This window comes from Salvelinus sp. IW2-2015, linkage group LG27, assembly GCF_002910315.2.
Source record: "Salvelinus sp. IW2-2015 linkage group LG27, ASM291031v2, whole genome shotgun sequence".
Classification (NCBI taxonomy): domain Eukaryota; kingdom Metazoa; phylum Chordata; class Actinopteri; order Salmoniformes; family Salmonidae; genus Salvelinus; species Salvelinus sp. IW2-2015.
In genome coordinates this window covers 20,489,774-20,505,635 of record NC_036867.1, presented here as the reverse complement: position 1 = coordinate 20,505,635, position 15,862 = coordinate 20,489,774, and the positions used below count along the sequence as shown (strand labels likewise).

Here is a 15,862-nt window from a genome sequence, read left to right as displayed (position 1 = left end):
CCCCCATTAAGCCATGCATCCAATATAATTTCCCAACATGCCTTGCCTTTTTGAGTGAAATGTAGAGTTACCACCCACGACTGTATTTGTTAGTGACAGAGACATTGTTGAATGTGTTCGTTTTCTGTCTTATGGCAATACATTACACATCTCTTAAGGCCTTATTTTGAGTCCTAGCCTTACCCTAATACAGAGACCTGAAACTCATGCTTTATAGGCCACATCAGGCCTGCATGTAGGGTTGCAACATTCCAGTAACACACACACAGAGCAATAGTTAGAGAGCAAATGAGAATGATGGGGTGATATCTGACACCATTGGGTTAGTACAGTGTATTTCAGGTGCATTTGTCAGAATATTCATGTGGCTGGAGTAGGGATAGAGATAGAGAGAGGGAGAAATGGAGAGAGAAAGAGAGAGGCTGGCTGGAGCAGCAGCAGCAGCAGCAGCACAGCACAGGACGAAGGTAGAGTGAGGGAGAGGGACCCTCTGGACTTGGTCGTTCCTTCAGTGCAGCTCTAAGAGGAAAGCGAGCATGAGAGAGAGAGAGATAGAGAGAGAGAGAGAGCGAGCAGGCAGGAGCGCAGAGGTAGAGCCGGCAGCTGAGCTGATCACGAGGTGTCAGTCTTATTCTTTCCATCCATCTCCTCTATTCCTTCACTCACTTCTTCTTCTGAGTGCACCAGACCTTTCACCAGAGCTGTGCGATAAGCGGGAAGCCCACGTTTTGAAAAAAGAACTCCAGACAAATAGATAGGCAGACAATAGAAGAATGTAAATGAATGGAACGACAGAGACAGAGAAAAATAAGTTAACTTCTGAAGACTCATCCAGTACTGGAGGGGCTGTGGTGTGCAACACCAGGTAGGAATTGTCTTTATTTGTCGCAGATGTATCTGGTGAAATGTAAACAAGCAACAAAAAGCAATTTTTCATTGATGCTCGACTAGTGAAAATAACAAAACTGTTACATAAACTCAACAATTTTATAATTGTATGCTAACATTGACATACATCAAATGCAACAATAGCATATTTTGAACTGTATGGAACAAAAAAAGCTATCATATACAATTGAGATGTCCTATTAAGGTGGTAAGCTCTATCAGACACATGGTAGTATCAATGTACAATATTAGCTGTATACTGTATTTGTGAATACTTTATTTTCTGTTTGTGTGGAGTGATGATGGTAGAGTTGTTGTCAATGTGATTGATTGTGTCACATGTAATGAGAGCGGGAGAGAAAAGAGAGATTTTAAAAGAATGGTGCTCTGGCGGGAGGGAGGGAGATAGAATACTGTTGGTTTTTTAATGAGATCCTGTCTACTTGGAGAAAATAATAGCATGTTGGAGCCAAGAGAGAGAGAGAGAGACAGAGAGAAAGAGACACACAGACAGACATAGAGATACAGAGAGGGATAGAGAAAGACAGAGAGAGTGAGGGATAGAAGGGATGTGTTGGGGATAGAGGGAGACAGAGAGAGAAGAGAGGTGTTGGGGATAGAGGGATAGAAGAGAGAGAGAGAGTGAGAGGTAGCCAGAGAAAAAGAAGAGGGAGAGTGGGACTGAGCTGCAGTGCTGGGGCTTGCTGGCAGCTAACTCTGTAACCAAGGCAGCTGACATGAGGGAAAGCCAACTGTGGACACTGGGATTTTTATTTTTCACCCTCTCTCCGAAACACAACCGCTCTCTTCTCTGCCAAGCCCCCTGCCATCCCCCCTCATTCCCCCTGAATAAAGGTTTCATTATAGGGCGCTGTGACCGAATTAATTAAGCAGCTACATGTACGCTCTCATGGCTACACCACCACCACCACCCTTCTCTCTCTTAAGTCTCTCTCTCAGTTCTTCAATTTTTATTTTTCACTCTTGCTCATTCCCTCTCTCCCACCCCATCCCTTTCTTTATACATTTTGTTTTGCCTTTATTAAACTAGGCAAGTCAGTTAGGAACAAAGTCTTATTTACAATGACGGCCTACCCCAGCCAAACCCTAACCCAGACGACACTGGGCCAATTGTGTGCCGCCCTATGGGACTCCCAATCATGGCCAGTTGTGATACAGCCTGGAATCAAACCAGGTTCTGTAGTGATGCTTCTAGCACTGAGATGCAATGCCTTAGATCGCTGCGCCACTCAGGAGCTCAGAGTCAAAGGACACTCCTTTTTCAGGAAACAGTTTTTAACCATCAATTAACACCAGCTACACACATGAAAAATACTACAGTTTACTATGTAATACTACAGTACAGTACTACAGTACAGTATCTCAAATTTAGCTGAATGATGTTTAGTTTGACTGCTATGATGTGTGGTCATCCACACTCCCCCCCAAAATGGGTGCTGTGCCATTTCTTCCACTTGCATTACTGTAGTACACTGTATAATACTATACTACACACTGTATTATCCCTTGATCATGTGTAGTACTTACTATACAATTTGTGTAGTATACTGTAGAATACTATAGTAAATAGTACAATATACTATAGACCACCAAAACACTACAGCAAACACTACAGTAATTACTATAGTATATACTACAGTATTTAATTTATACCCTGCACCTTTCTGCTCCCCCATAGCCCAATTTGTGCCACCTATAAGTGAGAAACCTACAGGTAACCAGTGGTGGAAAATGTACTCAATTGTCACACTTGATTAAAAGTAAAAAATACCTTAATAGTAAATTACTACATGTCTAAAAGTATCTGGTTTGAAATGTGCTTAAGTACAATGGTGGAAAAGTGACCAATTGTCATACTTGAGTGAAATTAAATAGTATAAATCAAATTCTCTATATTGAGAAAACCCAATGGCCAGATTGTCTTGTTTTTTAAATTTACGGACAGACATGGGCCCACTCCAACATTCAGAAATAATTTACAAACACAGAATTTGTGTTTAGTGAGTCTGCCAGATCAATGGCAGTAGGTATGACAGCGCATTATATTGACAGGTGTATGAATTGGACCATATTGCTGTCCTATCAGAGCATTTGGAATGTAATGAGCACTTTTGGGTGTCAGGAAAAATGTAATGGAGTAAAAAGTACATATTTTATTTCGGAATGCAGTGGAGTAAAATTAACTTGTCAAAAAGTAAAGAACAGATACCCCAAAAAACTAAAAAAAGTAGTACTTCAAGGTATTCTTACTTAATACTTTACACCACAGCATGTAACTGCCAAAATAAAGGAAACACTTGAGTAAATGAGGGATACAAAGTATATGAAGCAGGTGCTTCCTCACAGGTGTGGTTCTGAGTTAACTAAATAATTAACATCCCTCATGCTTAGCGTCATGTAAAAAAATGCCCTGTTGCCCATTATTTTGGCTACGATGGTTAGAAGAAAATATCTCAGAGACTTTGAAAGGAGGTTCTGAGACAGCGTTTTCCACCACCGTTTAGTTCTTGTGAACATTACAAGTTTTGAACTTCTATTTGCTATTCATGGCCTTGTTTTGTAAGTAAGAAAAGCATAATGTATGGATTATTTTGACTATAACAAATACTCAGATGGAACATATTGTGCTATGTATCACAGACTATTGTGTCAAATTTTAACAAGGACTCTCTCCTCCTCACCAGTGTCACGATCAAGAGCCTCACATGCAGTATATCGTTTGGTCATTGTGCTGCCACAGAATGAATTGTGAGCAAGGCCTCAAAAAATCTATATATATCAGAGCTGTGAGAAAAGTTATATATATATTACTTAAACAATGTTGCGATTGTTTGTGAGAATGCCAACAGGTGTGGTTCCTGTGGGGGAAAGATTCTATTGGGGAAAGGTTCACGTTGGGAAGCCGAGAAGGGGAGTGAGGTGTATGTGCTCAAACACACATGCATGTGGGGGTCTGGGAGAGGAAGTGTGTCCATCTGATGAATGGGCATGTGCCTGAACTCAATTTTATACACATGAATTTTATACATTCATTTCTAATGAAAGGTCATTTTTGACCGGGAACACCACAGATGTACAAAAGTAAAATAAAATGCCCAAAATCTTTTTTGTGTGTTCAGATGCCCTGTGTGGACAAAGTCATGGAACCTTATGACAATCAGATTAAATGAACTACATTTTTCAGAGAAAAAACATTTAATTGGTCCAATTTGACCGGAACACAGCAGGAGGGTTCATTTATAAGGCGAGAAATCAAAGAGAATAGAGACGTGCAAGAACAGAAAAATTAGGAGGGAAATAGTTGTACAGTACAGTGCATCTATGATAAATAACCATCAAGAGAGGGGTGGAGGAAAGGAGGCAGTGGAGGAGAGGAGGGCAGAGGCAGTTGGAGGAGAGAATGGGGAAGACAGTGGAAGAGAGGGGGTTTTGGTGAAGAGGAAAGGAAAGGCATTGTGGGCCGAGGAGGAAACACCGAGAAGTAAAAAGTGTTGAGTTTCTCTGCATGTTGTCCATCATCATCTCTTCATCATCTCTTCATGTTGCTGACCAATGGCTTTATCCTCTCAGGTAGAGCTAGAAGGCTAATAAAAACTGCTCTGCATCGTGTCTGCAGAGTTCTGACGTATTTTGATTGTGTGGAAATCAATAGCGCTGTAAATTCTTGATTGAATGAATGCAGGAGTCCTGCGCCTAGTGTTTTATGGGGTATCAGACATACAGTTCCTTTGAAAGCGTGGCATGCTGAAAGATCTCCGTTGGCATTGTTTTTTTCCTTGTGTGTGTGTGTGTGTGTGTGTGTGTGTGTGTGTGTGTGTGTGTGTGTGTGTGTGTGTCTGTGGTGGTGTGGTGTGTGTGTGTGTGTGTGTGTGTGTGTGTGTAAGATTTCTGTTGGCATTGTTTTGGGCTGGTGGAAAAGCTCTCTGTTAATCACTCAAAGGGCGGTAGTGTAGACATGCTGTGTATTCAATAAGAATACATGTATTTTCTAATACAAAAGTAAACCTGCAAGTAGCCCACTTAACTACAACAACCTTATCGGTAAGGGTAACAATCTTTTTAATTGCTATGACTGTGGTGTGTTTAAAGGTTATGAACAGATACAATTATATGTTTCATTAAATTATATATTTGGATGAAACCAGATGATGTATGATGATTTACATTGAAAAAGTGTGATAATAAAGTTACTGGTCCCTCCCCCATGTCAAACACTTGGATTCAGGAGGTGGGATTATTACGGGGATAGGGTGATATCACCCTAATGCTCATTTTAATTCACCAATGGTAACATGATATTCTCTTCCCTAATTTAAATAAGTACTGCCTTGTAACCAACATTGGATAATGTATGTTCGCAGAGGGGCGTGGTTTACATTGCTATATAGCTACTCTACTGGTGCCAATACTTGACTGTAGGGTGTCAGCAAATATAATTAAAAGTTTACACAATTCATCTATAGCAAATATACTTGTATGTTTCTCCTTTCATCTAGCTAGGGTTGTTCAAAACGCAGTGGTCAAGTCAACAAATCCGTCAGTGCTGTTGTGAATCGCGTCACAAGAGACATGCCAAATGGGAGATTTCTGAAAAAATTGACATCGTTAGCTAGGTTTCAATCCAATTTGCGACAGATTTTCATGCAAATATTCTAAAATCTGCATAAAATAATAAGCGCATTTTCCCACCAGAGATGTGGTTCCATCAAAACTGACTTTTTGTGGATAAAAGGCTGTGCGTGATGACATAGTGCATTTAAAAATAACTTTTGCCGTTAAATTCCCATGTAACGAATGAAAAATACAAGTTAACCATTGTGTTGTCTTACGGGTAAAAAATGACCCGCCACCAAGTTTAACAGCAGAGAAAACCCACTAACTTATATTTTTTCAACTTGAAATTGTATGACTTTTCCTAGATTGACCCCAAAATGAGAAAAAGTGAAAGATTGCCTTTGTTCATATTTCCATAAAAGCTGTACACCACCAGGGTACAAAGATTGTCTTAGGGTCATTTTTGACCCGGCAGTTATACAATAATTTACATACCACAAAAACCACAAAGACACACACACACACAATGAGAAATTGAGATTGTGTGCTACTGAATGAACTCAGACAAAACTAAAGTGTTATTGTGCATGTGCAGCATCTCCCCTCCACGACCCCACACATGACTCAAGTTCACAGACAAAAAAATCAATTTCAGACAAAATAAACATTTCTGACAAAATAAACATTCCTTGAAAGCATTGTTTACTCGTGGGGAATGCAGTCAGAGGCTATAAAAGGTGCTGCAGATGACAGTCCCCCCAGTTATCTCTTTGCTGAAGCCATGAGTGCACGTTTCAGTGCCCAACAGGTCGTAGATCAGATTTTTTCAGATGTCCAGGAGGAACAAGAGAACAATGATTTAGAAGAGGAGGAGGTATCTGAAGAAGAAGACAGGGAAGAATACAACCCAGAGCACGAGCATCCTCTTCAGATGAATAAGAAATCTTCCAAGCTGAAAGAGAGACATTTTTGTCAAAGAACAGCAAAATAACATGGTCCTTGTCACTATATGACAAACAAGGCAGGATGGCAGCACAAAATGTCATAAGGATGACCCCAGGGCCCACCAGACATTCAGTTGCCCATGCCCAGGACATCGCCTCAACATTCTACATGTTCATCACACCAGCCATCGAACAAATCCTGGAGATGACAAATTTGAATTGTTTCCGTAAATATGGACATAACTGGAAAAGGATGTATGAGATTGACCTGCGTGCCTACATAGGGCTGCTAATCTTAGCGTGTGTGAATAAGTCCCGAGGTGAGGCTACATGTAGACTCTGGGATGCAGATAGTGGAAGGGTGATTTTCCGTGCCACGATGCCACTGAAAGTCTTTCACACATTCTCAAGAATGCTACGATTTGATAACCGTGAGTCAAGACCTGCAAGATGTGTGAGAGACAAACTGGTGGCCATAAGAGAGGTCTGGGAGAAGTGGGTGGAGTGTCTGCCGTACCTCTACAACCCTGAGCCTGAAGTAACAGTGGATGTGTAACGACCTGGGTGTCGGTGGGGTGTGAAATCAGACGCAGGAACAGCAGAGCTTCAATGCGGTGATATTTAATGCCTAACCGGCAAACCAAAATGTCCAACACGGACTTACTGGGTGTCATAAACACCTGTCTGCTAACACGGGAGACAAACCCAGTACACAATACAAAAACCCACTCCCGGAATCCACAACAACAGACGAACAATCCCGCACAAAGAAGCATACAATCTGGCTGGCTAATAAAGCCACACTAATTGCCAATTACCCCAAACCAGGTGATACAAATAAACACATAAGGAGGGGGAGGAAAAAGAGTCAGTGGCAGCTAGTAGGCCGGTGACGACGACCGCCGAGCGCCACCCGAACGGGAAGGAGAGCCTGCCTCGGTTGAAGTCGTGACAGGATGAGCAACTGGTTCTATTCAGAGGTACATTTTTAATTTCATATCTGTAATGTAAGTGATTGTTAATTGTATTATGTATTGCTGTAATATCATTGATTTATGTGATTGTTTTCTGTGAAACTGATACTAATTACTGATTGTTATCTCTTTTGTCAAAAGGTTGCTGTCCTTTCCAGCAGTATATGCCCAGCAAGCCAGCAAAGTATGGCATCCAGATATGGGTGGCCTGTGATGCACAATCCAGCTACGCTTGGAAGATGCAAGTCTACACAGGGAAGCTGATCAGTGGAGGCCTGGAGAAGAACCAGGGGATGCGGGTTGTGCTTGATGTGACAGATGGACTGAGGGGGCACAATGTCACTTGTGACAATTTATTCACCTCTTATGAACTTGGCCAGCAGCTCCTAAAGAGGAAGATCACCATGGTTGGCACAGTTAGAAAGAACAAGCCTGAGCTTCCCCCTGCACTCCTCGCAACAAGGGGGAGAGAGGCTTTCTCATCAAAGTTTGCCTTCACCCCCACCACCACTCTAGTTTCTTACCTCCCAAAGAGGAACAAGAATGTGGTCCTCCTGAGCAAACTGTACAAAACGGTTGAGATCAGTGATCGTGAGGACAGGAAGCCAGCCATCATCCTGGACTACAACCACAACAAAGGAGGCATGGACAACCTGGACAAGGTGCAGGAGGATTACTGCCCGCTGTTCCCTGGTCATCTTCCATAACATCATTGATGTGTCCTCATACAATGCCGTTGTGATATGGAACACGATCAACCCTACCTGGATGCCTGATAAGCAGAACAAGAGGGTGTTCCTGGAGCAGCTGGGAAAGGCACTTGTAACCCCACATATTCAAAGAAGGGAGCGCCTCCCCCGCACAGCAGCCTCTGCAGTGCTTGTGAAAGCTGTTCAGGGGGCTGAATCTTGTCCTGATCCACCTGAGGCTGCAGCTGGGGCAGGCCAATTCTGCCCCCCAAAGAAGGACTGTAAAACAAATACTATGTGCTGCACATGTGAGAAATACATCTGCAAAGTCCATGCACACACAGTTGCATGCTGTCCTACATGTGCTAATTAGAGTTGATTGATTTATGTTCTTCATGTATTTGTTTTGTATCTATTATATTATTTTATTCTTAGTTGTTGTTTATACACCTTGTGGGTGGGACAATGGTTAAAAACAATGGGAGAAGACTAATATTTTGTAGTTGAATTCCTCATTGTACAGTATATAAGAATATATCACTATGTTGAAATCCTCATTGTACAATATATAAGAATACTATGTTGCCAAAAAAGTTCAAGACTGTTATTGTTTCCTTTCAATAAAATGCATTCAAAACTATTTTCTGCACATTTCTGCTACTTTCTTAGGCTATACAAGTGCTATCTCTTGCTAAAAAAAAAGTATGTTTACACCTATGCAGTATCTTTAGCAACCTCTACTTTAGTAAAAAACAAAGACAGGTGTAATAAAAATGAGTGGTGTCCACTGATAAATGCAGTCTTTTTGCATTGTGAAAAGAGAAAACCCAGATATTTATACATTTTCTGGTGAATGAAAACAAGATTTGAGGTTTAAAATTCAATTAAGCTGCTTTATTTTAGGTGTTTAGTGAAGGCGGATCATTTTTTACCCTTAGGACAAGGGGAGTATACAGAATGTCAAGACTACACAAGGGGGTTTTCATCGCATTTTCAACTGATGGTTTTGTCACAAAAACTGTTGCGCTATATTCTGTAGCAAATGTGCCCACACTGGTCGTGGCACATACGCTCTAGCCAACAGCTCGCAGAGTCAGAGCGGGTAGGCTACCTACATTGAGATTATTATGGATAAGAGCAACATTATTTGTATTGGTCAAATGGCATTCAAACATTGATCATCATGTCACCAGAATAAGACCCTCAATATGTATTGGAAATTAGTATAATGTCACACGGAGCGTAACAGGTGACCCCAAGAGCAGACTCAGACGAGGAGACTTGGAGGAGGTAAGCAAGGTATTTATTGAAACACGGGGGGGGGGGGGGGGATTGCGTGCAGGCCAGTGGAAGCTCGGGCGGGGTGCCGGAAACCAGGTGCGGAGGCTGAGGCTGGAGCGAGAGGTGTTGGGACAGGGTACGCAGGTCCGGAGTGTAATCCAAGGGAGCATAGAGTGAGGAATCCAGGACAGAGTAGCAGGACTAACGAGAAGTTGGACTGGAGAAGGGGACCAGAGTCAGAGCGGGCAGAACTGTAGCGGAAAGGAAAACAGTGTCAGGCAAGGGAAAACAGAACAACAGGAATAAACAGCTAGAAATATAGACTGACTGAGCAGAGATTACGATCTGGCCATGTGGAAGTGGCAGGACTGAGTATTTGAAGAGGTCTTGATTGTGGAACAGGTTGCAGCTGGTGGGGATCTGCTCTGATTCCAGCACACCTGTCTCCACACACAGGATGAGCACTAGAGGGCGTGGTAGGAAGAGGCTATAAAGGTGCTGCAGATGACAGATGTCTTTATGTACTGGGGCCTCATAACTGTCATGTAAATTTCACACTAAATATCGCTAAATATTTCTGAAAAGAATACATACATTGGAAAACTGTGGAAAACTGTTTGCGCTTGAACAAGCATTATAACTATGGAAAATTCTCTCCATTCACGGTATAATTTGGAACTATTGGAATTAAGCCACATCAGTTTCTAAAACAAAGGGCAATAGCAAATTTTATCAAATTATTTTTGGAGATATTCGCAGAATCTTTAAATATTTTGCACTACCTTCTGCTGTATTTGGCAGGACTGTGACAAGTTTTTGAAAGAAAAAACAATGGCAAATTGTTGTGGACCTGTCAGCAGAACGTTTGAATTCAATAATATTTTGCATTGACTTCTCCCCCAACCTAAATTTGCTTGACTGCCCACGAATTCTGAAACATTGTCTAGGCTACAATTATCATTTGAACATTTTTGTATTTACAGTAGTAACATACATACTTCAATGCAAAATATCAACTGTCTGTTCAACTGCTAAATTCACCTGTGTATTATAAACCACGCTACCAATGGGATCGCATACAGCAAAACTTGAAATACATAGCCTATCTATTTTGATTGGGAAGCTAGGCCCAAACAAATGACAGATGTGCATGGTAATTTGTAGGATGGCTACTTTAATATAAACCCATCAAATGTAAAGCATTTATTTTGCAATGGCTATTAAAATAAAAGAAATAGGAAATAGTTTTCTATGTCAAATATTTTTAGATTCCAAAAATAAAACGCATAGATTTTTGCTCTTCTCACTAACGGCAAATGGCTACATTTTATGAACAAGCGTGTCATCATATCCACAATTTGCACAAAATACTTACTTGCCTGCTTGCAATACAGTACTTCAACCACTAGAAAACATGTGCATGGTCTAAAGTTTGTGTGGAGCTAAGAACATTAAGTTCAGTTTTACATAAATGCCAACTTTTGCTGGAAAACTTGCACACGCATGTTTTGGGGTATATTTTGTATGTACGTTTTGTTTATAAATGTGGCCCCTGATAATTTTATGTCCTGAAATGTCTAGGCAGCATATACAGTACTCTCTACATGCAGTGCTATTCCTCCTATCACAGCAGAACCATTCCTCTGTCAAATACATTTTACTCATCTTTCACTGTGATGCTACATAATGGAGATACTATGACTTATCCAGGTTTCTCTCAAGCTTATTCATGTATTCTCTAAGGCTTTAGCTGTAGGAAGCCGTATGTCAATAAACAAAGCTACAGTATATGTCAACGTGTCATGTGTCAGAACTATAGCATGTAGACTCCTCACCTGTCAGCTCACCTCTCTGTATCACTCTTATAAACGGTGTTATTCTGCAATGCCAGCATATGTGCTTGTTGGAAGATGTTTTTAAGGTAGATGGTTTGTAATGACATGAATCAAAGCATGCAACACAACACTAACAGAGCTCAACAACCTTGGTCCATGGGTTTTAAGGATTTTTTGCTGAACCTTTCTGATGATTCTACTGCATCTAGATGTTCTCATGCAATACAACAGGAGCACCTGCAAATCATTACATTATGATTTTTGGTCACTGTGTGTGTGTGTGTGTGTGGTGGGTGTGTGTGTGTGTGTGTGTGTGTGTGGTGTGTGTGTGCTGTGTTGTGTGTGTGTGTGTGTGTGTGTGTGTGTGTGTGTGTGTGTGTGTGTGTGTGTGTGTGTGTGTGTGTGTGCAACCAGGAACGCACAGACACACACACACACACACAGGCATGCACAACCTCCCACGAATAGTATTCCAAGGGCCCACATCACGCACCAGCAGGTCTAGCTTGCTATTTCAATACTCCACTTCTTTCTGCAACTCTCTAACCTGAGACATTGAATTATTTCACCCCCTCTTGGGATTATGAAAGCAATCATGTTTTCTCTTTCTTTTTTTCCTGTCTAGCTCTTAGGCAATGAATCTATTCAAAATGACAGTAGCTTAAAAGTAATAGACAGCAACACTTCGACGAAAACTGAAATTAACTTAAATTGATTCACCCAAGCTTTTTTTCTTCTCTCTCATTCCGACTTTCACGGAGAGAAGGCTCTTGGGGAGGATATTTCAAACATGTGAGGCCACATGCAGAAATCAATTTCCAATTGAAGTTGATTAGAGAGAGATGTGCTGGAGCTGTGGGCTGTCTTTCTGTTAAGAGCTCACATCAGGTCAGACAGGACAGGGCTGGGACGTAAGTCTGCATGAGTGTGTGCGTCTGGGGCGAGAGGGTGCTTCGTGGCATACCAAAGCTTATGTTAATTGTTGAATGCCTCAGTTTACAGTTCATTAGTTTTCAATGTGCGCAGGGAAGATGTCATGAAATGACAGCTTTAATCATATGCATCTGTGTGCGTGTGTGTGTGCATTCGTGCATGCGTGACCACATAATGCAAATGTAATACAATCCAATGGCGACATATTGAAATACTGCACAACACACCTGGGTTCAAATAGCATTTGTTCTATTCCAAATACTTTAAGTGTTTGATTGAGTTATCCTGCTATGCCAGATGGGCAGGGTTTTCACTTTGGGAATATGCCATTGCTTCCATTGTGCACCATGCAGGCAAGCTCTATCAAACACAGCTAAAGCTATGTGAAAGAAAACAAATATGCTTACTATTTACAGTAAACCAAGGTCTGGAGTGCTGTCTAGCTGTTAAACAACACATTAAACTCTTAGAAAAAGGGTTCTATAAAGAACCCCAATTAACACTTTTTTCTAAGACTGTACTCTACAGCATTCAGTTCTCTAGCTGACTGGACAATCCTTTAACAGTGGCCTGTTAATACAATACACCTGTACTAGTGTAGTTAGGGCTAGGCGTCCCATCAGCAGGACACCTGTCGACAACATCCAGTGAAATTGGAGGGGCACAATTCAAATAAATAATCGTAATATTAAACATTTATGAACATACAAGTATCTTATATTGGTTAAGTTTAAATTCTTGTTAATCTAACTGCATTGTCCGATTTATTATAGGCTTTACAGCGAAAGCATACCATGCAATTTTTTGAAGACAGCGCCCCACATCAACATATTTTTCTACCATCATAGGCTTCATAAAATCCCAAATAGCGACTAAATAATCACTTACTTTTTGAAAGTCTTCCTCTGTTTGCAATCACAAGGGTCCCAGCTACAACATGCATGGTCGTTGTGTTAGATAAAATCCTTCTTTATATCCCAAAACGTCAGTTTAGTTGGCACCATTGATTTCAGTAATCCACTCGTTCAACATGCAGACAAAGGAATCCAAAATCTACCGCTAAACTTTGTTAAAACAAGTTAAACTACGTTTCTATGTAATCCTCAGGTACCCTAAAATGTAAATAAACTATTATATTTCATATGGAAAGAAGAATTTTCAATAGAAAAGTAAAATTAGCAAGTGCGCATCCTCTTCGTTGCGCGCCCACAGACTGATTTCCAACAGTGACTCCCCGGTACCGAAACTCAAAATTCTTCCTCGTTTTGGAAGAATCAAGCCTGAAACCATGAACAAAGACTGTTGACATCTAGTGGAAGCCATAGGAATTGCAATCTGGGAGCTGGAATCGCATAGGACACATAGCTTTCCATTGAAAGAGCATGGGATCTCAAAAACAAAATTTTGGTTGGTTGGTTTCTTTGGATTTTCAGCTACCATATTATTTAAACATTTATACAAACTTCAAAATGTTTTCTATCCAGTGATGCCAATTATATGCATATCCTGGCTTCTGGGCCGGAGTAACAGGCAGTTTACTTTGGGCACGTCAGTCAGGCGGAAATTCTGGAAAAAAAGGACCCTAGTCCTAAGAAACTCTAGCAAGTGTAATCATAATTTCTGATTATGTCCCTTACTATTCAGCCAATGTATATTTAACTATCTGTCTATTGGGCCCACGTACATAAACAGCCAATAGACCTTCAGCCGAGGCCAAAGTAATAATCAGGCCTGCATGAGGGAGTACGGTTTGCCCTTGGTACTGTTTGGAAGTGATTACATTTTATTACTCTCCTCCCCACTCATAGAAATAACCCAATATTAAACCGTCTACTACTCTCACCTCATGGTAGTTGGTAGTGGAAAATGAATCACTCTTTCTCTGTGGAGTCGGAGCCCTCAAGTCAACTTTTTTCTGTTGTAGAAATGGAGGGATGAGATGTCATAAATCTGTCACACAGATCCATTAGGTCCCTGTACTCTCTCCTACCTCACAGCATTAAAGGCTTTCTCTCTCTCACTCGATTGCTTGCTTGTTCTCTCTCTCATTTGTTTCTCTCTCTCTCTCCTTTGGACTGTCTCCAGCGCTAACATCTTTTAGAGCTGCATCCCGTGCCTTCCACGGGAGTGTGTGTGTGTGTGTGTGTGTGTGTTTGTGTGCCTACGCACGTACCCGCCCGTACGTGTGCATGTCCCTGTCTGTGCCCCCTAAGTGTATGCGTGTTTAGATTCACAAGATTGCTTCTGAAATTTGACCTCTGGAAAAGTTTCCTGTGAGCAGCCTCCTCTTTGAACTCCAATCCATTATCAGTGAGTATCAGTTTCATCCCAACAGGTGTACTGTGTTAAATGATAGGGGCTCCTGGCAGCCTGCCACAGTCTCATGCAGGGGATAAAAGGATGAGCTCTCAGTTGCAGAGCAATGGGGTACCATTATGGCTCGCCGTAGACAGACACTCAAGCGCACACACACGCAGGCCACACACACACGTGCATGTTTGGGCTCCCGAGTGGCACAGCGGTCTAAGGAACTGCATCTCTGTGCTAGAGGCGTGACTACAGACCCTGGTTTGATTACAGGCTGTATCACAAACGACCGTGATTTAGAGTCTCATAAGCTGGCGCTCAATTGGCCCAGCGTTGTCTGGGTTAGGGTTTGGCCGCGGTAGTACCATCATTGTAAATAGAATTTGTTCCCTAACTGACTCGCCTAGTTAAATAAAGGTTAAATACATGAAAAATGGACACACACGCAACCTACCCTGCTCAACCACATAGTCTACAACAGTGGGTGAAGTTGAAAGGTTGTACTGTCATAAAGGAAATCAGAGAGATATTTCCAAACCTTTCTCTACCCAGCCATAATATATTGTAACCCTCCATATATGAACAAACACAGACGTAGAAGGAAGTTCAGTATAGGATGTTGTTTTGGGTAGAAGAAACTCTACTAGACAGTTTCTAACTTTCTCCTTAAAACCATTTTTCTTTCATATTCTCTTTCTATTTCTGGATTCCTTCATATTCTCCTCTTAATATACCAGTCGATACCACAGTAGACTTATAGTTAGAGGGGAGATTGTAATGACTGACACGGTGGAAAACAAAAAGCTGTTGGATCCCGGCGAGGAGGGAGGAGTGGAGCAGCAGTGCAGGCTTCATGTCAGAACCCATCTCTCCCTTCACCCCATTCTGAATCCCTGGTGGAGCCCCACACCGTTTGATGGGATAGGGGGAGGAAGCATATGCGACTAAGTTCCAAACTGCACACTATTCCCTATAGTGTAGTGTACTACTTTCGTCCCGGACTCAGAGGGCTCTGGTTAAAAGTAGTACACTATGTAGGGAATAGAGTGCCATTTGGGACATATCCTGGGCCTATCCTCTAGCTCCCCTCTCTGCTGGGTCTTTTGATCTATCTCTGCCCCCCCTTAAGCCCACTCTCTGAGAAAAAGATCCCATTCAACACCTACAACCTCCCTACCGCTCCAACCCCACCCATTGAGATCCTATAACCTGCCTAGTGGATCTGACAGATCTGACGGCATCACGGAGTTGGAAGGGCTGGGGGATGGAGGGATAGAATAAGGGGAGGGAGGGTGGAACCAGCATGGGCTCCGTACATAGCTAGATCTGTCCATGAGAATCCATTATCAGACATAAGACAGGTGCTATCTACAGAGGTGCCCTCTAAAATGAGCCTCCCGACATCCAATAACCAAGGTTTGCTACCCAGGCTATCA

The 15,862-nt window shown here is 41.8% G+C and overlaps 1 protein-coding gene across 1 annotated transcript in view; it reads left to right on the top strand.

The window, feature by feature from the left end:
* Positions 1-488: 488 nt before the first annotated feature.
* The window catches only part of LOC111953752 (cadherin-20-like), a 114,579-nt gene continuing 99,205 nt past the window's right edge, over positions 489-15,862 (top strand). Inside the window, exon 1 of the mRNA XM_023973220.2 lies at positions 489-865. The gene's annotated coding sequence lies outside the window, so the exon portion shown is untranslated. The remainder of the gene's footprint in view (positions 866-15,862) is intronic.